Source organism: Podarcis muralis, chromosome 3 (assembly GCF_964188315.1).
Source record: "Podarcis muralis chromosome 3, rPodMur119.hap1.1, whole genome shotgun sequence".
Classification (NCBI taxonomy): domain Eukaryota; kingdom Metazoa; phylum Chordata; class Lepidosauria; order Squamata; family Lacertidae; genus Podarcis; species Podarcis muralis.
Window position 1 is genome coordinate 8,175,384 of NC_135657.1, and position 26,206 is coordinate 8,201,589.

A 26,206-nucleotide genomic window follows, 5' to 3' on the forward strand; every position below is an offset into this window, starting at 1 on the left:
ACTGAAAGAGAGAATATGAGCAGAGTGAGATAGCATGGAGAGATTTATTGCTGTAAATTGTTTTCCTGATTTCCCACATTTATTTTAAATTGGGCTGTCACCAAATCGGACCCTGCTGCCTGGTGCACTGCAGTTGCCTATTCTTAGTTGACGGGAGTATTTTCCTTATTTTCCATATTTCTTTTAATTAGAATTCTCAAATAATTGAAGAAATACAATTCACTGTGTGACTTTTAGAATAATAATTGCTTGAATGTCAATAAATTTGCTTGTAAGCAAATTCAGAGTCAGCATGCATCCACTAACTGTATATGATATGCTTATGAATATTGTCTCAGAGGAAAAATCCTCAAGGGTGAAAACGTGGTTCTATTTACCTATATGGTGTTATTACAACATGTTGCTTCTTGAGATTTAAGAATGTTATGTAATAAGACTGTGAAAGACAAGCAAGTGGAGAAGGTGGTGGAGTAGAAAAATTCATCAATTCTCTTAAGAACTGTGATCAGGCAAAGGACAAAAAGAGGAATTACCCAGAGCCCCTAAGTTTAGCACACATTACAGAGAAGAGCCATAGCTCAGTGCCAGAGCACTGAGGCCCGGATTTCTAAAGAACAAACTTCTCTCTTCAAGGTTCAACACCCCAGGTTCAGTATAACCATTGCACAATAGCAGTCCTAGATATTTGGAAGAAGAAGAAGAAGAAGAAGAAGAAGAAGAAGAAGAAGAAGAAGAAGAAGAAGAAGAAGAATTATTATTTATTATTTATACCCTGCCCACCTGGCTGGCTCCCCCCAGACACTCTGGTCGGCTTCCAACAAAACACTAAAATACAATAACCTATTAAACATTAAAAGCTTCCCTAAACAGGGATAACCTTTAAATTGATGTTACAGGTATTTATAATATGTACATTGGCGGCCCATACTGCCGACAGTGGGTTGGTAGAGGTGGAAAATGCATTACGAAAACAAGTGCAATCTGTTTGTCTTCTCTCCACAAGGAGGTTTTGGATTGTGCCCCATATAGGCTTCTTGAAACCAGCGCACCAGTCCCAGCCAGGTGACAAGCTTTGGGTTGAAGGAGTTGAAGAACGAATCACTGGCACAGTGCTGGGGAGGTCCATTTATCATCCCATTCAATGTTGAAAATTGGAATGCTTTTTGAAATGGTGTTAAAGGTTTTTATAATATGTGTATATTTACCTATATGGTGTGACTACAATATGTTGTTTCTTGAAATTTAAGAATGTTTAATAATAATAATAATAATAATAATAATAATAATAAATTTATTCACCGCCCATCTTTCTGGGTTTCCCCATATTAAAAACACAATAAAACATCAAACATAAAAAACTTCACTAAACAGGACTGTCTTCTGATGTCTTGGTCTGCCATAGTCAAAACAAAACAAAAATCCTTCCAGTAGCACCTTAAAGACCAACTAAGTTAGTTCTTGGTATGAGCTTTCGTGTGCATGCACACTTTTCGTGTGCATGCACACTTCTTCAGATACACTGAAGAAGTGTGCATGCACACGAAAGCTCATACCAAGAACTAACTTAGTTGGTCTTTAAGGTGCTACTGCAAGGAATTTTTTTTGTTCTGATGTATTATAAAAGTAGATAGTTGTTTACTTCCTTGACATTTGATGGGAGGGTGTCCCACAGGGCGGGCTACACTACCGAGAAGGCCCTCTGCCTGGTTCCTTGCAACCTCGCTTCTTGCAGTGAGGGAACCGCCAGAAGGTCTTTGGAGCTGGACCTCAGTGTCCGGGTTGAACAATGGGGGTGGAGACACTCCTTGAGGTAGAAGAATGTGAAAGAGCAAGCAAGTGGAGGAGGTGCTGGAGAAGAACAATTTATCAATTCTCTTAAGAAATGTGATCAGGCAAAAGGGGGAAAAAGAAGAATGACCCTGAGCCGTTCAATTTAGCACCCATTACAGAGAAGTGCCATAGTTCAGTGCCAGAGCATTGAGGTCTGGATTTCTAAGGAACAAACTTCTCTCTTCAAGGTTCAATGTCCCAGGTTCAATAGAATAGCAGTCCTAGAAATTCAGGTTAGCTTTGAAACTAATGAACATATATTTATAATATATGTCTATGTACAGGGGCAGCCCATCCTATTTCAACACAAAAAGGCAAAAATTGAAGATGGCATCCCATGCTGTGCGCCACCACCAAAGCCTAGCTTACCAGGGTTGCGCAGCTGCGGCTTCCACATGCCACTGAGATCTCAAGGGGCTCCCATGAGATCTCTCTGGAAACCAGAAACTTCCTCATCCATATCTGCTCACTTCTCTAGTGGCATAGGAGGCACCTACCTCAGTCTGCCTCATGGATGGGACCGGTGGTACTGCATGACTTCCAACCCCATTTTTTGTTTTGTCATTTATGTCCAAATGTTTTTATTTCAATGTATGTTTTACCTGCAGAAAACATGATCATCCCAGAAAACAGAAGGGCAACCATGAAGAGCCAGCGCAGTTGCATTGTTGAAGCTTGACTCGGATCTCAAGTTGAGCAGCAAGAGCAGAATCTTGAGGCAGAATGCTCTGGTGAGAGTTCTGTGTCTTCTGAATACCCAACTATTTATAGGGATTTGTGATATACTGACACGGAAGCCCTCTGCATGGATGAACAGGCATGATACACGTGATGACAAAATCTATTCACCAAGAAGAACCCCAAAAGTTAATCACCATATATATTGCACATTATTCTTCAGAAAGCCATAATATTCAAAGAACAGAAAGTAAAATTCATACCATTAAGCATGGTATGCACTCATGTGGTTCTATAGCACTTATTGTTTTGAAAGTTTCTGTCTATATATTATTTCCTGCTTTGGGTACTGTGGTCCATGACTGCAACCGCTCAAGAAGACACATTGTACCAAAGCAAGGAAATACTGAACAGTGCATTAACTTGATGAAATCTTCAGAATTCAGTGGGTTGTAAAATCAATTTGGTTGAGTGGAATAATATGACCACAACTAGGAAGGCTGATGGCCTATACAGGCCCACATCAGAGGCACCAAGTTGCCCCCAAGATTGAGGGGGCCCGGCGTGCAACTTGTGTATGAGACATCACACTGTGTGGTAGGAGGTCAAGGGCTCTGGAGGAACCGGTCACTGAAGTTGAGTCATGCTCGGCTTCATCCTTGGCCTCCTCCACCCCTCAACATTGAGCGGGCCCAGGCTCCTTCCCACAAAATTGTAGACCCTCCAAGTGTCCCTATTTTCCAGGGACAGTAGCAGATTTTCAGAAGCTGTCCCAATTTCTTATTTGATACCAGAATGTCATGCTTTTCCTTAAAATGTCTCTCTTGGTATGTCCTGGGCTGTTGATGTGTCCTGGGCTCCTAAAATAGGAGAGTTGGGATTTTTGTAATCAGGAGCAAATTTCCTTCCCCTACCCTCCTGGCCACTACCTCCATTTCATGGCATACCTCCATTTCATACCTCCTCCATGAAAATAGCTGTTTACTTGGCTGTTTTCCTACGTCGTGAAGGCTGACATTTCAATTCAGTGGAGCAGGGTTAAGATATTAACTGAAATTTCAGATATAGCTATATAATCCCTAGTTTAGTAAGGTAAGTCTTCTGGAGCAGGCATTTTCAAACAAAAGTATTTTTATGAACCTCCCTATTGCCCTACCCTCCACTGGGCTTTCCAGGTCCTGGAAAGTCAGCCTATGTGAAGAAAATGAGACTAAGCTGAGTAGATTAGGACTTGCCTTGATACCAGAATGTCCTGCTTTTCCTTAATATGTCTCTCTTGATGTGTCCTGGGCTCCTAAAATAGGAGAGTTGGGATTTTGGTGATCATGGGTAAATTTCCTTCCCCCACCCTCCTGGCTACTACCTCCATTTCACAGCAGTTGTTCCTGCAAGGAATTGTCTGGTTCACACTAGGTGGAAAGCATGGGACAGATTATGTATCTATGCATATCTATTCATATTTTTGTGTTCTTGCTGTTTTTTCCTTGATTCCAGTTGCTCAGGAAAAATGTGGAAAATACAGTTGTTAGCAGTGAAGGGAATAAATCCCGGGCACACAAGGCAATTTGGTGGTTTTCCCCAACTCTGCAAGAGAGCAATGAGAGACAGAAACAACCTCTTCCTTCCTGTTTGCATTTATGAAAAATGACACAACAGTCATTGGCACAACAGCTTTTTTTTTTATTATTAAAACCGGGAGGTCGAAGCATTGGAAGAAACTGGAGATATCCTTTACAGAAAGTTGTTGGGTTGCAGCAAAGGCTTGGCTAATCTCCTGAATGTTAGGCACATCAGATTGGTTAGGAAAGGGAAGGCATCTTTTACCAAAGCTTTGGTGATATATACGGATTCTCTGGAATATCATCTGCAGTTTGTTTCTGTGGGTTATCCCTGCAAATCAGAAGAGAACACGATTCGCAGACCTCACAGTTTCATATTACTTCTTCAGCCAATTGAGCCTTTAAAACAATGTACTAGCCGAGTCATTCTGAACTATTGTATACTCAGAAGTGGTAAATCCTCGACCCTCCAGATATTACTGACTTTCAACTCCGAACAGCCACAGACCAATGGCCAACCGTCCTACAGGTTATACCTTGGTGAGAGAAGTCTCAAAAGTTCAGAGATGAGTGCCCACATTTCAATATGGTATTTGGCTTTATCCCATAAAACAGCTGTGCTTCAGCAGTAGCAGCAATGTGGTAGCTTCCTGAAGAGGATGAATTTGCCAACATTTGCAAGGAACAAACGGAAGACGGATGTTCACGTGTTTGTTCCCTGCTCCCTTGTCTCCGATGTGATACGGCAAATGCATCAGTCCACCCAGGGGCATAGGAAGGGGCGGGGGGCACCCTGGGTGCCATCATGGAGGGGGGTGACAAATTATCAAGGAACAATTACTGCCCTAGTGGGGCTTAGTCATGCTGGCCACATGACCCGGAAGCTGTCTGCTAACAAATGCCTGCTCCATCAGCCTATAGAGCGAGATGAGCGCACAACCCCGGAGTCGTCCAGGACTGGACCTAATGGTCAGGGGTACCTTTACCTTTTAGGGCAGTTCATAAAAAACTTTTTTTTGAAAATGCCTGTTCCAAAAGTATTATCTTACTACACCAGGGATTATATAGCTATATATGAAATTTCATGCATATCAGTTTCTGTCTTGACCCTCCTCCATGAAAATAGCTGTTTACTTGGCTGTTTTCCTATGTTGTGAAGGCTGAAATTTCAATTCAGTGGAGCAGGGTCAAGATATTAACTGATATACATGAAATTCCAGGTATAGCTATATAACCCCTAGTTTAGTAAGGTAAGACCTCTGGAGCAGGCATTTAAAAAAAATAAAAAATTATGAACCTCCCTACCCTCCGCTGGGCTTCCCGGGTCCTGGAAAGTCGGCCTATGTGAATAAAATGAGACTAGGACGAGTAGATTAGGACTTGCCTTGCCTTCGCCCAGCCCCCTGCCCACATCTGATTGGCCAGCGGGGTTGGGGACGGGGAAAAAGCAAGGCAAGGGCGAATCTACTCGGCCTAGTCTCATTTTATTCACATAGGCTGGCTTTCCGGGCTGCTGGCAAAGCCTGCCAAGGCCGCTGCCTGTCCTGCGCACCCCCTTCGGGCCCCAATCCCCCTCCAAAAAGCCTCTGCTGCCCCCCGAAAGCAGAGCACGCGGGAGAGTGCCAGCTAAGCCACCCCATTTTGCCCGCACATGGCACCGGGGGGAGCAGCTCAATGCCACCCTGGGCGCTCAACAGGCCAGCCTCCCCTTTGCCCCCAGCCTCCCCTGCATAAAGCTAGGACCCACCCCCCTCACTCACACACCCCAGTCTCCCCTTCATGAAGCTGGGACCCCCCCCCCCTCACTCACACACTCCAGTCTCCCCTGCATTAAGCTAGGATGCCCCTCACTCACTCACAACTGATGTTACAGGTATTTATAATATGTACATTGGTGGTCCATACTGTACAACCGACAGTGGGTTGGTAGAGGGGAAAATGCATTACGAAAACAAGTGCAGTATTTATCTCTCTCCTGTTTTGTCTTCTCTCCACAAGTGGGTCCTGGATTGTGCCCCATATAGGACACTTGAAAACAACACACCAGTCCCAGCCAGGTGATGAGGATTGGGGTGAAGGAGCTGAAGGACAAACCACTGGCACCACGCTGGAGAAGTCCATTTATCATCCTGTTGAAAGTTGCAGGGGTTCCTCCAGGATTCACCATTTTCGCATAAGAAGGTCTGAAGGCACGTGGAAGTGTGCTAAGGACCCAGACTCTGACTTAAGGTTAAAACTGCACCAAAGGAACCCCTGAGCCTGCAGCCCCACCAGCAGCCCCAATCCAAATAGGGCAATAGCATTTACACCGCTTTGGGCAAAAATAGGGTGGCTAACGAGGCAATTGTTTCTGCTGCATCATCTAGTGGCCCAGGATTGTCAAGTTGAGAGTTGTGGGAGGAAGCCACACCCTCAACAACTGTAGCTTGAAATGGGGGAATGTGGAGGGGCAAGCCCCCAAAATTGTGATAATGTGGACCCCTGCGTGTGACTGTCAAAAGGAACTTATAGTAGCCTATCGCTTTAAGAAATTGATGAGAAAGCATTTCACTTTGCAAGTAGCCCCCACCATGGGAAGAGAGGAGCTAAAACGCTTATCACGAAAACACAATTGCCATACACACAGCTACACACGCAGGTTCACAGCATACACATTACAAACCACAAGAGCTTTTGCTACAAAATGTATCCATGTGAAGGTTATGCATATGCACAGTAAATGTTGAGTGATGTCAGCTAATGAATATGACCTGAATACGAATATGCTTATGCTAGAAGAGCAGGCGCACTAAAATGAAATGTAACCAAATAAATTCTTGCTAACGACATCTTGTACACTTCCTGGAGTGAGGTAATGATGCACATGATTGAAGGAAGTCTTAATGCTTTGTGGAATAAACCTGTAAGTAGCACACACACACCTGCTCTGGGGTGGGGTTCCAGCCTTTGTGAATCAATCCCACTGAAACACTTTACTGCAGTAAATAAACTTTCTGGGTTCTTTCTTCAACCCGACTCACAAGTAGTTAATGGTACTAGTGAGAGAGCAGATCTGCATTGCAACAAGAGGGAGGCAACACAAAAGGCTTTTGTTTATTTTTAAGGTGGAGGAACTTTCCAAGAAGCCACAAGTACAACCAGAGGCTCATTGCAGTACAGTGGGAGATTGTCCCCAATAGCTGGAATGAGTTGTGGGAATATTTGGCTGCAATGGAGAGTGGGGAATATAGTCAAGTTCAGTGATCTCCAGCGGGAAAGGCAAAGGCTCTTGTGCCTTGCCAAAACTGGCCGAGGTCCCAATGGTGACAACTGCTGTTGTTGAGCCTACAAGGGGTGCCTGACCATGTGAAGCCCTGGAAGCCTGTTGTGATATATTTTCCAATTATTTCAAGGATTTAAAAGGTTCATGTCTTCCACAACATGGATGCAGTACGTGTAGATGTCCAGTCTGGACAGGACATCACCTGGCCTTCTCAACAAGAAGCCTCTGATGAAGGTTGCCCATAACCTGACAGTGCTCATTGCACCTGAGGAGAAACATTGAATGTGCTAAATTGGTGCCTTGAATTGTGAATGAACTGGAAAGGGGTCTAAATTGGAACTCAGTCTGGTGGAGATAGAGATATTGAGCAGCGGGAGTGGAGAAGATAGGATGGATCTACTGGATCTGGGTACTTTGCAGGAAATTGACCAGGAATTCAGACTCCCAAGTGATACTGGTGGAATAAATGCCGTCTATTTGGCTGGTTTGGTAAACAGGAGTGGTTTTGTGTGCATGGAAGGACCATGAGCTGCATGCAGTTCTGGTCCTCAGGAGTCTTTGATCCTTTTTTGCCCCTGTCTCAGTACTCATCTAGCCAAGGTCATGGAGTTCATCTCTGGATATGGTTGAACCTCTCAGACCAGCTCAAGGGGCCTCTTGGATCCAGCTGTGTCACTGGGGATAGAAGTGACATCAGGTGCATGGGGATAATCTTTGAGCCATGGTCTTGTCTGGATCAAAACACTGGCCATGATCAATCACACTCTCAGAGTCTCCAAACTGGACTACAGTAGTCCCTTTGAAAACTATTTTGCTAAGACAGCTAATCCAAAATGCAGTTGGAAGCTTTTTGACCACAACAATTGTCACTTGGATTTAGAGAAAGCTCAAAGCTGAGCAGGAAACATCAAGAACATTCTAAAATGTAATTGGGATGGAATCATATCTTGCAAAACCTATTTTAAAAATGAGTTTCACACCTGTATTTCTGACATGTTTTTAATGAGTGGAACACACTGCTTTATCTGTGTTCAGCAGAAATAAGCTTCTTTGGCTTCCACGACTGAAGATCCATCTCTTTTTTCAGGTAGTCGAGGTTAAGAAACATGCCCTGCACATCATTGTTTCTCGCAGCACTGTTGACCATTGCTACAGTCGGCTTTGCTGATGGATTTTTTGCATTTTGCATTCTTAGCAATGCAAGTGCCTCCCATTTGTTTACAAGCCTTTCCATTAGATCCTATAAGAGGGGGAAATGGCAATAAATTTAGACAGATAAATTTGTCGCCAGGCAGACTGGTCAACAAAGAGAGTAGGGTGACTAAAAGAGAGAAAATGAACAGAGTGAGATAGCATAGAGATTTAATGCTGTAAATTGTTTTCCTGATTTTCCACATTTATTTTAAATTGGGCTGTCAACAAATCGGACCATACTGCCTGGTGCACTATTCTTAATTGACTATTCTCCCAGTATGCCCCAAGGAGGACCTTAAGGTTCATAAATAGCAACACCCCAGAGGTCCCGGGCCCTAAGGAAGTCAGATTAACCTCAACCAGAGCCGTTTCAACACTGGCTCTGGCCTGATGGAACGCTCTGCCTCATGAGACCAGCGCCCTGCAGGACCTGATTTCTTTCCGCAGGGCCTGTAAGACAGAGTTGTTCCACCTGGCCTTTGGCTTGGAATCAGTTTGATTCCCTCCCCCTCTTTCTTTTTTCCTTTCTCCTTCTGTGATGGAATTCGTATTTGGAGTCTTCTCTGGCTTTTTTCAGGCCCATATAGGACCAGTCTGGAGAGTGAGCCTTGGTGAAGACTTGACGTTTTCATCCCCAAAGAAGTTTTTGATATGAGTTTCCACTGAAATGAGGCTGCATTTTAATGTTTTAATATTTTAATGTTGTATTTTAATCTTGTTTTTAAGTTGTATTTCAATCAATTGTTTTTATATTGGGTTTTAGCCACCCTGAGCCAGAGGCTGGGGATGGGCGGGGTATAAATAAATTTATTATTATTATTATTATTATTATTATTATTATTATTATTATTATTATTATTATTATTGAAGTATTTTCCATATTTATTTGTCACCTAACTGAAGAAATACAATTCACTGTGTGACTTTTCAAAGAAGAATTGATTGAATTTCAATAAATTTGCATGCAAGCAAATTCAGAGTCAGCATGCATGCACTAACTGTATATGATATACTTGTGAATATCGTCTTAGTCATGCTGGCCACATGACCCGGAAGCTGTACGCTGACTCCCTTGGACAATAAAGCAAGATGAGCACCGCAACCCCAGAGTCGGCCATGACTGGACCTAAAGGTCAGGGGTCCCTTTACCTTTACCTTTTTACCTATATTTATAATATATGTCTATATACAGGGGCAGCCCATCCTATTTCAACACAAAAAGGCAAAAAGGGAAGCTGGCATCCCATACTGTGCGCCACCACCAAAGCCTAGCTTACCAGGGTTACGCAGCTGTGGCTTCCACATGCCACTGAGATCTCAAGGGGCTCCCATGAGATCTCTCTGGAAACCAGAAACTTCCTCAACCATTTCTGCTCGCTTCTCCAGTGGCATAGGAGGCACCTACCTCAGTCTGCCTCATGGATGGGACCGGTGGTACTGCATGACTTCCAACCCCATTTTTTGTTTTGCCATTTACGTCCAAATGTTTTAATTTCAATGTATGTTTTACCTGCAGAAAACACGATCATCCCAGAAAACAGAAGGGCAACCATGAAGAGCCAGCGCAGTTGCATTGTTGAAGCTTGACTCAGGTCTCAAGTTGAGCAGCAAGAGCAGAATCTTGAGGCAGAATGCTCTGGTGAGAGTTCTGTGTCTTCTGAATGCCCAACTATTTATAGGGATTCGTGATATACTGACACGTAAGCCCTCTGCATGGATGAACTGGCATGATACATGTGATGACAAAATCTATTCACCAAGAAGAAACCCAAAAGTTAATCACCGTATATATTGCACATTATTCTTCAGAAAGCCATAATATTCAAAGAACAGAAAGTAAAATTCATGTCATTAAGCATGATATGCACTCATGTGATTCTATAGCACTTCTTGTTTTGAAAGTTTCTGTCTATATATTATTTCCTGCTTTGGGTACTGTGGTCCATGACTGCAACCGCTCAAGAAGACACACTGTACCAAAGCAAAGAAATACTGAACAGTGCATTAACCTGATGAAATCTTCAGAATTCAGTGGGTTGTAAAATTGGTTGAGTGGAATAATATGACCACAACTAGGAGGGCTGATGGCCTATACAGGCCCACATGATAGGCACCAAGTTGACCCCAAGATTGAGGGGGTCCGGCGTGCAACTTATGCATGAGACATCACACTGTGTGGTAGGAGGTCAAGGGCTCTGGAGGAGCCGGTCACTGAAGTTGAGCCATGCTCGGTTCCGTGCTTGGCCTCCTCCACCCCTCAACACTGAGTGTCCTTATTTCCCAGGGACAGCCCCAGATTTTCAGAAGCTGTCCCAATTTGATACCAGAATGTCATGCTTTTCCTTAAAATGTCTCTCTTGATGTGTCCTGGGCTATTGATGTGTCCTGGGCTCCTAAAATAGGAGAGTTGGGATTTTTATAATAAGGAGCAAATTTCTTTCCCCCACCCTCCTGGCCACTACCTCCATTTCATACCTCCTCCATGAAAATAGCTGTTTACTTGGCTGTTTTCCTATGTCGTTTAGGCTGAAATTTCAATTCAGTGGAGGAGGGTCAAGACAGAAACTGATATGCATGAAATTTCAGATATAGCTATATAATCCTAAGTTTAGTAAGGTAAGACCTCTGGAGCAGGCATTTTCAAACAAAAGTTTGTTTATGAACCCAGTGGCGTAGCGTGGGTTGTCAGCACCCGGGGCAAGGCAAGTAATTTGCGCCCCCTAACCCGTGGAGCGCGGCTCCCCAGATGTTGCGCCTGGTGTGGCCGGCCCAGCCTGCACCCCCACGCTACGCCACTGTAGCACAGAACACCATCCCTAATCCTGCAACTGCAAAAAGTTCTGCAACACAGCACAACAGACCGTGCAAAAGGATCGTTGTTGATGCTTTTATTTAAAAAATGTAAACAACAGCCATCTTTATTTACACTATGAGCTAACTGTCTGAGATGGGTAAAACTAATCCCAAAGGGCCCTTACAAACAGTAGATTATGCTACATTTTCCTTGTTTAAATCCACAATGTTTTGGTTTTTTTAAATGCACTCTACCTCCCCACCCTTATACCCTTTCCACCCAATACGGTAGACGTACACCTGATGCCTTTGTCACACATTACATGCACCCAACCCCTTCCCTGCAGTCAGCTACCGGTAGATTTCCCTCGCAATAAACGTGGGTGGGTAGGTACCGGAGAAGGGAAACCTGAAAAGAGGAAGTGGCTGCTTTCCTGTATTCTGCCTCAGGGTCTTACTGCCCACCCGCCTCTGTTTCATTGCTGTGTTTGCTCAAACGGAACAGAGCAGGGAAAGCCCCTCCCCTCCAGGCAGAGAGAGAGAGAGAGAGAGAGAGAGAGAGAGGCGCCCTCCACGAGTTGTCGAGCTTGGGCAACGGCTGCGTGGCCGATGGTGAGGCGCTAAGGCGCCGGATCCCCAGGCTGCAGCGCTTGGCCAGGCGCCGCGCTTGAATGCCTGGCCGCGCCCAGCTCGCCTCAGCGCAGCGCGCGGAAAACAGAAGCAGTGGCGGAGACGACGACCCCCCACCCCAACCAAGCCTCGATTGCTTGTCCCTTCCCTCTGGACTCTCGCCCCCCCCCCCCAGGTGTTGCGCCCGGTGCGGCTGGCACCCCTGGCACCCCCCACGCTACGCCACTGTATGAACCTCCCTACTGCCCTACCCTCCACTGGGCTTCCCAGGTCCTGGAAAGTCAGCCTATGTGAAGAAAATGAGATTAAGCTGAGTAGATTAGGACTTGACTTGCCTTCGCCCTGCCCCCTGCCCACAGCTGATTGGCCAGCTGGGTTGGGGACAGGGCGAAAGCAAGGCAAGGGCGAATCTACTTAGCCTAGTCTCATTTTATTCACATAGGCCGACTTTCCGGACTGCTGGCAAAGCCTGCCAAGGCCACTGCCTGTCCTGCGCACCCCCTTCGGGCCCCAATCCCCCTCCAGAACCATATAACACAAGTCTTAAAGGATCTACATTGGCTCCCAGTACATTTCCAAGTACAATTCAAAGTGTTGGTGCTGACCTTTAAAGCCCTAAATGACTTTGCCCTTTATACCTGAAGCCTCACCACTCATATCATTCAGCCCAGACACTGAGATCCAGCTCCTAGGGCCTTCTGGTGGTTCCCTCACTGTGATAAGTGAGGTTACAGAGAACCAGGCAGAGGGCCTTCCTGGTAATTGCACCCACCCTGTGGAACATCCTCCCGTCAGATTTCAAGGAAATAAACAACTGACTTTTAGAAGACATCTGAAGGCAGGCCTGTTTAGGGAAGTTTTTAATGTTTGATCTTTTATTTTGCTTTTAATATTCTGTTGGGAGCCGCCCAGAGTGGCTGGGGAAACCAAGTCAGTTGGGTGGCATATAATTAATAAAATTATTATTGCTGCTGTTGCTGTTCTCTGTTCTGGTGATACGTCTTCACTCCTTTCTTGCAGCCCTGCTCTTAAAGGAACCACATTCTTACACATAGTATCCCTTTATAAAACCAACAATCTTAGCTGAAAAATTGTCCTGTCTCTAGTGCTGGTGTCCATCTCATGCCTAAACCTATTATATCAGTATCCAGAACATTTTTGAATGAATTGGTGGAAGGAGAAAATTTAAGAATCCTATAAGAGCTCTCTTCAGGATTCAATCCTACATCTGTTTTCTATAGGGGACCAGCTGAGCAGGGGACCAGCTGAGAAATCAAGAAAAAGGAGGTTATAGCAGCTGAAAGTTGGATCCACCAATGTCTCCTTCCCACCAAAAGATATGGCTGAAGTAGAAGTACATGAACTCTTCATGTATCCTTCACTGGGGACTAATGAAGCCCATATAGAACAGAAGAAACCTTGGGGGGGACCCATTGGCAATCAAAGGACTGTGTGTTCTGAACAGCACCGTAATAATGCAAATCACAGTAATGATACAATTGCAGTTGTAAGTGCTCCTCAATGACCCTAATTATCTGGATCCACTTCAATGGTTTTGCTACTTAATCAGCCTTTGATGTGCTGCATCGGGAGAGAGACGCGGAGAATGCAAAACTGCTACTCTTATTCAGTGTCTCAGCAACTTTTGATACCATTGGCCATGGTATCCTCCTGGAAGCGTATCAGAGGCACTGTGGTACAGTAGTTCTGTTCCTACCTAGTTGTGCAGAAAGTAACATTGGAGGAATGTTCTTCAACTCCTTGGCAACTGTGCTATTGGGTTCCATCGTGCACTATTCTGACCCCAATGTTGTTCAATATCTATATGAAGACATTCGGAGTGGTCAGTAGGAATTTTGGAGCATGGTACCATAAGTATACAGTCATACCTTGGTTCTCAAACTCCTTGCTACTCATACGTTTTGGCTCCCGAACGCCGAAAACCCAGAAGTAAGTGTTCCGGTTTTCGAACATCCGACGCAGCTTCTGCTTGAACGCAGGAAGCTCCTCCAGCCAATCGCAAGCTGCATCTCGGTTTTTGAACGGACTTCCAGAACAGATTATGTTCGAGAAGCAAGGTACGACTGTACTGATACCCAGCTCTGCTTCTCCATAACATAAGAGTTGAATCAAAATATTTTGTGCAAGCTCTGGATCAGTGTCTTAACACAGCAGTGGACTAGATGAAGGCCAATAAACTGATTTTGGGCACACTGTTCAGGCAGCCCACTCCTTTTCAAACAGGAACGAAGCATCACCTTAGGTGAAAGTTCTGGTGGAAGGAAAGAACCACCTTCATGGAAGCAAAAGCATGGGAAAGTCTGAAATGCTGTCAAGCCATGGCTGTATTCCTGACAGGCTGGGCTCCCATCCTTTGCAGTAGCTTGGAAGAAGGTGCTGATACTTTGTCTTCACTACAGAACAACAATAACCTCAAGGCTTGATTCTTGCAATGTGCTCTTTATGGAACTATATTCGGGCCCAGTCTGGAGACTCCACCTAGTGAAATATTGTGCCGCTAGGCTGTTGATGGAGACAGACTATTGCCAGCACAGAACTCCAGTGCTCAAAGGTCTGCACTAGCTGCATTAGGTGCCAGCTTGAATAAAATATGGGAGGGGGGAGGTAAGCCCCTGCCCTGTATAATCAATCACATGATGCAGCACAACACACCATTTGAATGGCAATGCCCATTAACTTTGGGGGTAGCGGGGCCCTCAAATGTTTTATTGGGGAGCGCAAAGGGACCTTGGCCCTTAGGAGTTGGCTCCTATGTTAGCTGTCCATACCCTATCAAGGCAGTTTCAAGGTTATTGTATTAACATACAGGGCCCTTAACAATTTCGGTCCAAACTTTTTTTCTTTTTTATTACGATTTACCTAACAACCCCTCCCCTAGAAGAACCGTCACATGATTGATTGCAAGTGAGACTGGAAAATAAACTGTGTGGACATAACTGTGCAAAGCTGTGTGGCTTTGTTTTGTGGAAGATCCGGAAAGAGAATGAGAGGCTTTCCTGTGGCACAGTCATTGTTGGGATCTGCCATTATGAGACAGACTTTGTTGTGAGATTTACAGTCAAAGGGGGAGGTGAGCCAATGTTTTGCTATCATGTTTGGATTGTAGATATGAATTGGCAAAAAAAAAACCTGGAAAGGCTGATTTGTGGTGCAACTGGTCTGGGAAAATGAAGGAGCAGAAGCTTAGTCTGTATTTCATCAGAATTGACAAAAATGGCGCTGGCCATTTGAAACAGGACTTTTGGATCAGTGTGAGATGAATTACGGGAGAGCATTACAAAGTTCACACAGAAACATAAAAACGTTCGTTTCAACTCACTTGTGGAAACAACTCGGAGGTTATTAAGAAGAAAAACGATAACAACAAGGAGATGGGAAGATGGGACTTGTGAATATCAAAGCAGCAGAAATATGAGATGAGTGGACTCTTACTGAACTCGAAGCATGGGTACCCCCAACAAAAATTGAAAATTCGGCTAAATATTTGGACTTTATGATATGTATTGGTATAATTTGGAATAACTAATTTGATATGATTGGTTTGTTAAATGGAAATCTAATAAAAAAAAATTTAAAAAATTTCGGTCCAAGATACCTCAGGGACCACCTAATCATGGAAGTCTTTGGGGGGAATTATCGTCAGTGGTCCTCTCCAGATTCAGAAGCCCAATTTTTTGGAGCTTCATTCCGACTGAGGTCAGACAGGCTCACTCCCTACTAAATATCGGGTGCCTACTGAAGAGCATTTTAACTGAAGTTTGATTTTATAGTTTCGACTGGGGCTGGATTTTATTTTTTAATGTATTATATCTTTGTAAAAGACTATTGTAGTTAAGTGGCATATGAAATGTGTAAATAAATGAAAAGTAAATTAAAAAGAAAGCCTTTGTGGACAGAATCATGACTCTGCAATTCATCCCCACATCAAATTTGGTTTTATTAGGTTCAGAATGTCAAAGTATCGCGAGTGGTTTGATTGCCGGAAGACGTTTCAGCAGCTCAAAGCATTCTTCCGAATCACCAGCCCACATGTTAAGTACATCTGGTTAGCGTGGAGACGAACTCCATATTTTAAAAGGTGGGTGGATACAGTTTAGCCAGTGCAGGCACAACACGATGCAGTCTGTGGTAACCTGATAAATGGAGGACATGATCAGTACTAATCAAGACATATGAATACACGCTGGAAGAGATCGGCTGAATTTCATTACAATCAGCAAGGCAATATCTTAAAAGAGAAACTTCAAGAACCTATGCATATTTGAAGGTCATCGTTGTTCTTCTCAGACAGAAAGGGAAAGGCTTTACCAACTGTCTAATGGGGAGGGCAATGTCCCATGGCAAAATCATAAAGGTAAAGTTACCCCTGACCATTAGGTCCAGTTGCAGACGACTCTGGGGTTGCATGCTCATCTCGCTCTATAGGCCGAGGGAGCCGGCGTTTGTCGTCAGACAGCTTCCAGGTCATGTGGCCAGCATGACTAAGCTGCTTCTGGTGAACTAGAGCAGTGCACGGAAACACCGAACATGGGAGCTTACCCCATCACGGGGATTCAGACCGCCGACCTTCTGATCAGCAGGCCCTAGGCTCTGTGGTTTAACCCACAGCCAGTGGCGTAGCGTGGGGGGTGCAGGGGGGGCCGGGCGCAACATCTGGGGTTAGGGCAAATCCACAGGTTAGGGGGCGCAAATCCACGGGTTAGGGGGCGCAAATTACTTGCCTTGCCCCGGGTGCTGACAACCCACACTATGCCACTGCCCACAGCGCCACCCGCGTCATTCATAGGCATGTTTAAATGTTATTACAAAATGTTGTTTTTATACATACAATGTATATACATCATAAAAAACACACCCTTTAAATCATCACTGCTATAGGAATGGCAAAGTATGAGGGAATGTTACTTGACTTTGTAGAACGGTAGCCTAAGTCATGCTTTTGCCATTAAATTCATAATGCCAAGCAGGGACCATGACAAAAACTGTGTATTCAAAGGCTCCGTCATTCTCTCTTTCTGTGTCACATGAACTTCAGCGCATCTCCCCGCTGTCCCCGGACCTGCTCTGAAGGCGGGCGGCGGGGAGAAGAGCGCTTCTCCCCGCTGCCTGCCCCGCAAGCTCCGGGGACAGCTGGGCGGCGGGGAGAACAGTGCTTCTCCCCATTGCCAGCCCCACAAGCGCCTGGGGGGGGGGGGAATAAAAAATTTTCCCTTTATTTTCCCCCCCAAAAAACTTGATGCATCCTATGGGCCGATGCGTCCTATGGGGCGAAAAATACGGTAACTATCAGGGGTCCTTTTTAACGTCTGTGTTAGATTATTGCAGCACATTATATATAGGGCTGCCTCTGAAATTGCTTTAGAAACTTAAGCTGCTGCAGAATTCAGTGGCCAGGTTGCTCACCAGTACAAACTGGTTTGAGCATATCACACTAATCCTAGCCTGACTGCACTGGCTGCCAGTTAGTTTTGGGACCCAATTCAAATTGCTGGTTTTACTTATAAAGCCTTACACAGCTCAGGATCACAATACCTCAAGGACCACCTCTTCCCATATGAACCAGCCTGGACCCTTTGATCATAATCTGAGGCCTGTCTTTGTGTGCCTCTTCCACAAGAGGTCTGGAAGCTGGCAACACGAGAACAGGTCTCTTCAGTGGTGACACCATGTTTCTGAGCTGCCTTTGGAACAAGATGTGTATATCAAAGTTCTTCTAGCACAAAGAAAGTGTTGTGATGTTATGTGGCATTTGGAAGCAAAGGACAAAGCTGGGAGCAGAGCAAGATCTTCTTGATGAGACATTTTCACCATGGGAACAACTTGACTTACACGTACCCAAACATTTTTTGTTCAGTCGTCGGGAGACTTTACATAAACAGAGATCAAGAGATCATCAACGTCTCAAAGTCATAAGGTTTCTATTTCCGTGAATAACAATGGGGCCATATCCCCATTTATTTGATGAACCCAAACCATGATTTTATGCATCCTTGCAAACACAAGAGCTTTTCAACTTGTTCCATCTCCCACTGTTTTTTACAAGACCAGCATGTACCCACCCGCTGGAATCCCGACCAAGAAATCCCTCCATTCATCATAGTTCCTCCAGGACATTAAAAGCATGGGAATATTACCTTGCCTTTTACAACAGAATACAAAGTCAGGATTAGAACAGACTCTTGTTGAAGATGCATATTCAGTGTTGCCACATGCTAACTTGCATTGACCATGACATATCTTGCCTTCAGGTCGGACCAATCCGTGAGACACTTTGGAAAAACAGAGAAGATACCATCAAGATCTTTCCATATAATGAGGGACGGAAAATTAAGAGTCATGTGAAATGGAGGTTTTGTTTCCTCTGCTCTCTCTGCAAGCACCACTAAATCTGTGACAAAGGATTCAGAGATGCCATGATTTTTTAGCAGTCAGGTAGTTCTTATCCTGTGAAACAGGGGCCCACCATCACTCACTACAGTTTAGAAAGTGTTTATTGTCTCATGGCACAAGACAAGCATAAACATGCTAGCCACATAAACTTTAAAAGATGCTGGTACATCATGAACTAACCTACTATAATACCGTTCTGAGCTTAGAAGTAAACCTTACGAGATACATGTATACAGAGAGATGCACAAGCATTTTGCAATGCTATCTCACCATGCTATGCTGAACTATACAACATGTAACCTTCAGTTTCTCTGCTGATATGTTGCACTGAGCAAAAACTCTTTTCCGTGAATGCCTCACACTCCTGCCATAAGCAAAAGTCCCTTTGCGATTTGAAGGACATTGTTGGATAAAACGTCCAAGTCAATCTCTCAGTATAGCTTTGGTCAGTTGTTTAGGCACTTTATCTGAACAAGAGATCATCAATATCTCAAAGCATTTCCCATAAATAGAAAAAATACAAAACAAATTTGTCTCTCAAAACAAGTCTACTGCAAGAAAAAGTAATATGAGGCTGTTATTTCCAAAACCTAAGTTTGAGCAGTTATTTGATTAACTAAAACCATGAGTTTCTCTATATCAGCAAATTCACCAGCTTTTCAAAGACACGGGTTCCATCTCCCACTGTTTTTCACAAGACCAGCATGTACCCACCCGCTGGAATCCTGACCCAGAAATGCCCCCTCTCATCACTGTTCCTCCACCACATTAAAAGCATGGGAATATTACCTTCCTTTTTACAACAGAAGACAAAGTCGGGGTCTGAGCAGACTCTTGTTGAAGATGCATATTCACTGTGGCCACATGCTAACTTGCATTGACCATGACATTTCTTGCCTTCAGGGTGGACCATTCCTTGAGATACTTTAGAAAAACAGAGAAGATACCATCCACATCTTTCCATATAATGAGGGAGGGAGAATGAAGAGTTTGATGTCTAAATACTATTGGTCAATTCCCAGTGGCACGATCCCATTTTCACAAAAACATCCACCTGTGAAATGGAGGTTTTCTTTCCTCTCCCCTCTCTGCAAGCACCACTAAATCTGTTCCAAAGGATTCAGAGATGCCATGATTTTCTGGCAGTCAGGTAGTCCTTAACCTGTGAAACTTGGGCCCACCATCACTCACTTCAGTTTAGAAAGTGTTTATTGTCTCATGGCACAAGACAAGCATAAACATGCTAGCCACATAAACTTTAAAAGATGCTGGTACATCATGAACTAACCTACTATAATACCGTTCTGGGCTTAGAAGTAAACCTTGCGAGATACATGTATACAGAGAGATGCACAAGCATTTTGCAATGCTAGCTCGCCATGCTATACTGAACCATACAACATGTAACCTTCAGCTTCTCTGCTGATACGTTGCACTGAACAAAAACTCTTTTCCCCATGCGCATAGAAAATATATATTTTTAAAAAGCGGTTGAATTTCTAAATACCATGGTTTGTATCCAATGAATTCATTCACATTGTAACAATGACCTCAACATGTAATCTCTGCAAATCCAAAGGTCGTTAAAAGCCATTCTTACAAGCATTCATTTGGCTTCACAGCAATGCCTGTCTATTCTGCAGTTCCTTAGAAAGCAAGATTTATTGGAATTTCCACACACTGTGTGGATTACAAAGAACTCCCTGAGTATATAACAAACTGTAGCTCATGCCATATAAGACTGAAGCACTGTTAGTGGGTGGTTCCATAGACCAGCTGGATGGGAGGTTGCCTGCTTTTGATGGGGTTACACTCCCTCTGAAGGAGAAGCTACATAGCTTGAGGGTACTTTGCTGTTGCTTGAGGCTGAGGTGGCCTCAGTGGCCCAGAGTGCTTTCCATCAGCTTCAGATAGTGGCCCAGCTGCACCCCTATTTGGACAGTGACAGCCTAACTTCTGTCATTTATACTCTGGTAACCGAAGCTACGAACATGAGTTTGACCAAGCTACGGGAGGCAGTGGAAGACAAGAGTGCATGGCATGCTCTGGTCCACGGGGTCACAAAGAGTCAGACACGACTAAACGACTAAACAACAACAAAAACCTATATGTTTGGGACGTGGGTGGCGCTGTGGTGTAAACCACTATGCTTTGGGCTTGCCGATCAAAAGGTCGGCAGTTCGAATCCCCATGACAGGGTAAGCTCCCATTGCTCTGTCCCAGCTCCTTCCAACCTAGCAGTCTGAAAGCACTGTGCAAAACTTGAAAGTCAAGTGCAATTAGATAAATAGGTACTGCTCCGGCGGAAAGGTAAAGGGCATTTCCGTGTGCTGCTCTGGTTTTGCCAGAAGCGGCTTAGTCATGCTGGCTGCATGACCCAGAAAAACTGTCTGCGGACAAATGTCAGCTCCCTCAGCCAGTAAAGCAAGATGAGCGCCACAACCCCAGAGTCATTCGCAACCGGACTTACGGTAACTATCAGGGGTCCTTTTTAACGTCTTTGTTAGATTACTGCAGCACATTATATATAGGGCTGCCTCTGAAATTGCTTTGGAAACTTAAGCTGCTGCAGAATTCAGTGGCCAGGTTGCTCACCAGTACAAACTGGTTTGAGCATATCACACTAATCCTAGCCTGACTGCACTGGCTGCCAGTTAGTTTTGGGACCCAATTCAAATTGCTGGTTTTACTTATAAAGCCTTACACAGCTCAGGATCACAATACCTCAAGGACCACCTCTTCCCATATGAACCAGCCTGGACCCTTTGATCATAATCTGAGGCCTGTCTTTGTGTGCCTCTTCCACAAGAGGTCTGGAAGCTGGCAACACGAGAACAGGTCTCTTCAGTGGTGACACCATGTTTCTGAGCTGCCTTTGGAACAAGATGTGTATATCAAAGTTCTTCTAGCACAAAGAAAGTGTTGTGATGTTGTGTGGCATTTGGAAGCAAAGGACAAAGCTGGGAGCAGAGCAAGATCTTCTTGATGAGACATTTTCACCATGGGAACAACTTGACTTACACGTACCCAAACATTTTTTGTTCAGTCGTCGGGAGACTTTACATGAACAGAGATCAAGAGATCATCAACGTCTCAAAGTCATAAGGTTTCTATTTCCGTGAATAACAATGGGGCCATATCCCCATTTATTTGATGAACCCAAACCATGATTTTATGCATCCTTGCAAACACAAGAGCTTTTCAACTTGTTCCATCTCCCACTGTTTTTTACAAGACCAGCATGTACCCACCCGCTGGAATCCCGACCAAGAAATCCCTCCATTCATCATAGTTCCTCCAGGACATTAAAAGCATGGGAATATTACCTTGCCTTTTACAACAGAATACAAAGTCAGGATTAGAACAGACTCTTGTTGAAGAGGCATATTCAGTGTTGCCACATGCTAACTTGCATTGACCATGACATATCTTGACTTCAGGGTGGACCAATCCTTGAGACACTTTAAAAAAACAGAGAAGATACCATCAAGATCTTTCCATATAATGAGGGACGGAAAATTAAGAGTCATGTGAAATGGAGGTTTTGTTTCCTCTGCTCTCTCTGCAAGCACCACTAAATCTGTGACAAAGGATTCAGAGATGCCATGATTTTTTAGCAGTCAGGTAGTTCTTATCCTGTGAAACAGGGGCCCACCATCACTCACTACAGTTTAGAAAGTGTTTATTGTCTCATGGCACAAGACAAGCATAAACATGCTAGCCACATAAACTTTAAAAGATGCTGGTACATCATGAACTAACCTACTATAATACCGTTCTGAGCTTAGAAGTAAACCTTACGAGATACATGTATACAGAGAGATGCACAAGCATTTTGCAATGCTATCTCACCATGCTATGCTGAACTATACAACATGTAACCTTCAGTTTCTCTGCTGATATGTTGCACTGAGCAAAAACTCTTTTCCGTGAATGCCTCACACTCCTGCCATAAGCAAAAGTCCCTTTGCGATTTGAAGGACATTGTTGGATAAAACGTCCAAGTCAATCTCTCAGTATAGCTTTGGTCAGTTGTTTAGGCACTTTATCTGAACAAGAGATCATCAATATCTCAAAGCATTTCCCATAAATAGAAAAAATACAAAACAAATTTGTCTCTCAAAACAAGTCTACTGCAAGAAAAAGTAATATGAGGCTGTTATTTCCAAAACCTAAGTTTGAGCAGTTATTTGATTAACTAAAACCATGAGTTTCTCTATATCAGCAAATTCACCAGCTTTTCAAAGACACGGGTTCCATCTCCCACTGTTTTTCACAAGACCAGCATGTACCCACCCGCTGGAATCCTGACCCAGAAATGCCCCCTCTCATCACTGTTCCTCCACCACATTAAAAGCATGGGAATATTACCTTCCTTTTTACAACAGAAGACAAAGTCGGGGTCTGAGCAGACTCTTGTTGAAGATGCATATTCACTGTGGCCACATGCTAACTTGCATTGACCATGACATTTCTTGCGTTCAGGGTGGACCATTCCTTGAGATACTTTAGAAAAACAGAGAAGATACCATCCACATCTTTACATATAATGAGGGAGGGAGAATGAAGAGTTTGATGTCTAAATACTATTGGTCAATTCCCAGTGGCACAATCCCATTTTCACAAAAACATCCACCTGTGAAATGGAGGTTTTCTTTCCTCTCCTCTCTCTGCAAGCACCACTAAATCTGTTCCAAAGGATTCAGAGATGCCATGATTTTCTGGCAGTCAGGTAGTCCTTAACCTGTGAAACTTGGGCCCACCATCACTCACTTCAGTTTAGAAAGTGTTTATTGTCTCATGGCACAAGACAAGCATAAACATGCTAGCCACATAAACTTTAAAAGATGCTGGTACATCATGAACTAACCTACTATAATACCGTTCTGGGCTTAGAAGTAAACCTTGCGAGATACATGTATACAGAGAGATGCACAAGCATTTTGCAATGCTAGCTCGCCATGCTATACTGAACCATACAACATGTAACCTTCAGCTTCTCTGCTGATACGTTGCACTGAACAAAAACTCTTTTCCCCATGCGCATAGAAAATATATATTTTTAAAAAGCGGTTGAATTTCTAAATACCATGGTTTGTATCCAATGAATTCATTCACATTGTAACAATGACCTCAACATGTAATCTCTGCAAATCCAAAGGTCGTTAAAAGCCATTCTTACAAGCATTCATTTGGCTTCACAGCAATGCCTGTCTATTCTGCAGTTCCTTAGAAAGCAAGATTTATTGGAATTTCCACACACTGTGTGGATTACAAAGAACTCCCTGAGTATATAACAAACTGTAGCTCATGCCATATAAGACTGAAGCACTGTTAGTGGGTGGTTCCATAGACCAGCTGGATGGGAGGTTGCCTGCTTTTGATGGGGTTACACTCCCTCTGAAGGAGAAGCTACATAGCTTGAGGGTACTTTGCTGTTGCTTGAGGCTGAGGTGGCCTCAGTGGCCCAGAGTGCTTTCCATCAGCTTCAGATAGTGGCCCAGCTGCACCCCTATTTGGACAGTGACAGCCTAACTTCTGTCATTTATACTCTGGTAACCGAAGCTACGAACATGAGTTTGACCAAGCTACGGGAGGCAGTGGAAGACAAGAGTGCATGGCATGCTCTGGTCCACGGGGTCACAAAGAGTCAGACACGACTAAACGACTAAACAACAACAACAACCTATATGTTTGGGACGTGGGTGGCACTGTGGTGTAAACCACTGAGCTTTGGGCTTGCCGATCAAAAGGTCGGCAGTTCGAATCCCCATGACAGGGTAAGCTCCCATTGCTCTGTCCCAGCTCCTGCCAACCTAGCAGTCTGAAAGCACTGTGCAAAACTTGAAAGTCAAGTGCAATTAGATAAATAGGTACTGCTCCGGCGGAAAGGTAAAGGGCATTTCCGTGTGCTGCTCTGGTTTTGCCAGAAGCGGCTTAGTCATGCTGGCTGCATGACCCAGAAAAACTGTCTGCGGACAAATGTCAGCTCCCTCAGCCAGTAAAGCAAGATGAGCGCCACAACCCCAGAGTCATTCGCAACCGGACTTACGGTAACTATCAGGGGTCCTTTTTAACGTCTGTGTTAGATTACTGCAGCACATTATATATAGGTCTGCCTCTGAAATTGCTTTGGAAACTTAAGCTGCTGCAGAATTCAGTGGCCAGGTTGCTCACCAGTACAAACTGGTTTGAGCATATCACACTAATCCTAGCCTGACTGCACTGGCTGCCAGTTAGTTTTGGGACCCAATTCAAATTGCTGGTTTTACTTATAAAGCCTTACACAGCTCAGGATCACAATACCTCAAGGACCACCTCTTCCCATATGAACCAGCCTGGACCCTTTGATCATAATCTGAGGCCTGTCTTTGTGTGCCTCTTCCACAAGAGATCTGGAAGCTGGCAACACGAGAACAGGTCTCTTCAGTGGTGACACCATGTTTCTGAGCTGCCTTTGGAACAAGATGTGTATATCAAAGTTCTTCTAGCACAAAGAAAGTGTTGTGATGTTATATGGCTTTTGGAAGCAAAGGACAAAGCTGGGAGCAGAGCAAGATCTTCTTGATGAGACATTTTCACCATGGGAACAACTTGACTTGCACGCACCCAAACATTTTTTGTTCAGTCGTCGGGAGACTTTACATGAACAGAGATCAAGAGATCATCAACATCTCAAAGTCATAAGGTTTCTATTTCCGAGAATATCCAATGGGGCCATTTCCCCATTTATTTGATGAACCCAAACCATGATTTTATGCATCCTTGCAAACACAAGAGCTTTTCAACTTGTTCCATCTCCCACTGTTTTTTACAAGACCAGCATGTACCCACCCGCTGGAATCCCGACCAAGAAATCCCTCCATTCATCATAGTTCCTCCAGGACATTAAAAGCATGGGAATATTACCTTGCTTTTTACAACAGAAGACAAAGTCAGGATTAGAACAGACTCTTGTTGAAGATGCATATTCAGTGTTGCCACATGCTAACTTGCATTGACCATGGCATTTCTTGACTTCAGGGTGGACCAACCCTTGAGACACTTTAAAAAAACAGAGAAGATACCATCAAGATCTTTCCATATAATGAGGGACGGAAAATTGAGAGTCATGTGAAATGGAGGTTTTGTTTCCTCTGCTCTCTCTGCAAGCACCACTAAATCTGTTCCAAAGGATTCAGAGATGCCATGATTTTTTAGCAGTCAGGTAGTTCTTATCCTGTGAAACAGGGGCCCACCATCACTCACTACAGTTTAGAAAGTGTTTATTGTCTCATGGCACAAGACAAGCATAAACATGCTAGCCACATAAACTTTAAAAGATGCTGGTACATCATGAACTAACCTACTATAATACCGTTCTGGGCTTAGAAGTAAACCTTACGAGATACATGTATACAGAGAGATGCACAAGCATTTTGCAATGCTATCTCACCATGCTATACTGAACCATGCAAAATGGGACCTTCAGTTTCTCTGCTGATATGTTGCACTGAGCAAAAACTCTTTTCCGTGAATGCCTCACACTCCTGCCATAAGCAAAAGTCCCTTTGCGATTTGAAGGACATTGTTGGATAAAACGTCCAAGTCAATCTCTCAGTATAGCTTTGGTCAGTTGTTTAGGCACTTTATCTGAACAAGAGATCATCAATATCTCAAAGCATTTCCCATAAATAGAGAAAATACAAAGCAAATCTAATCTCTCAAAACATGTCTACTGTAATATATATATATATATATATATATATATATATATATATATATATGAGGCTCTTACTTCCAAAACCAAAGTTTGAGCAGTTATTTGATGAACTAAAACCATGAGTTTCTGTATATCAGCAAATTCAAT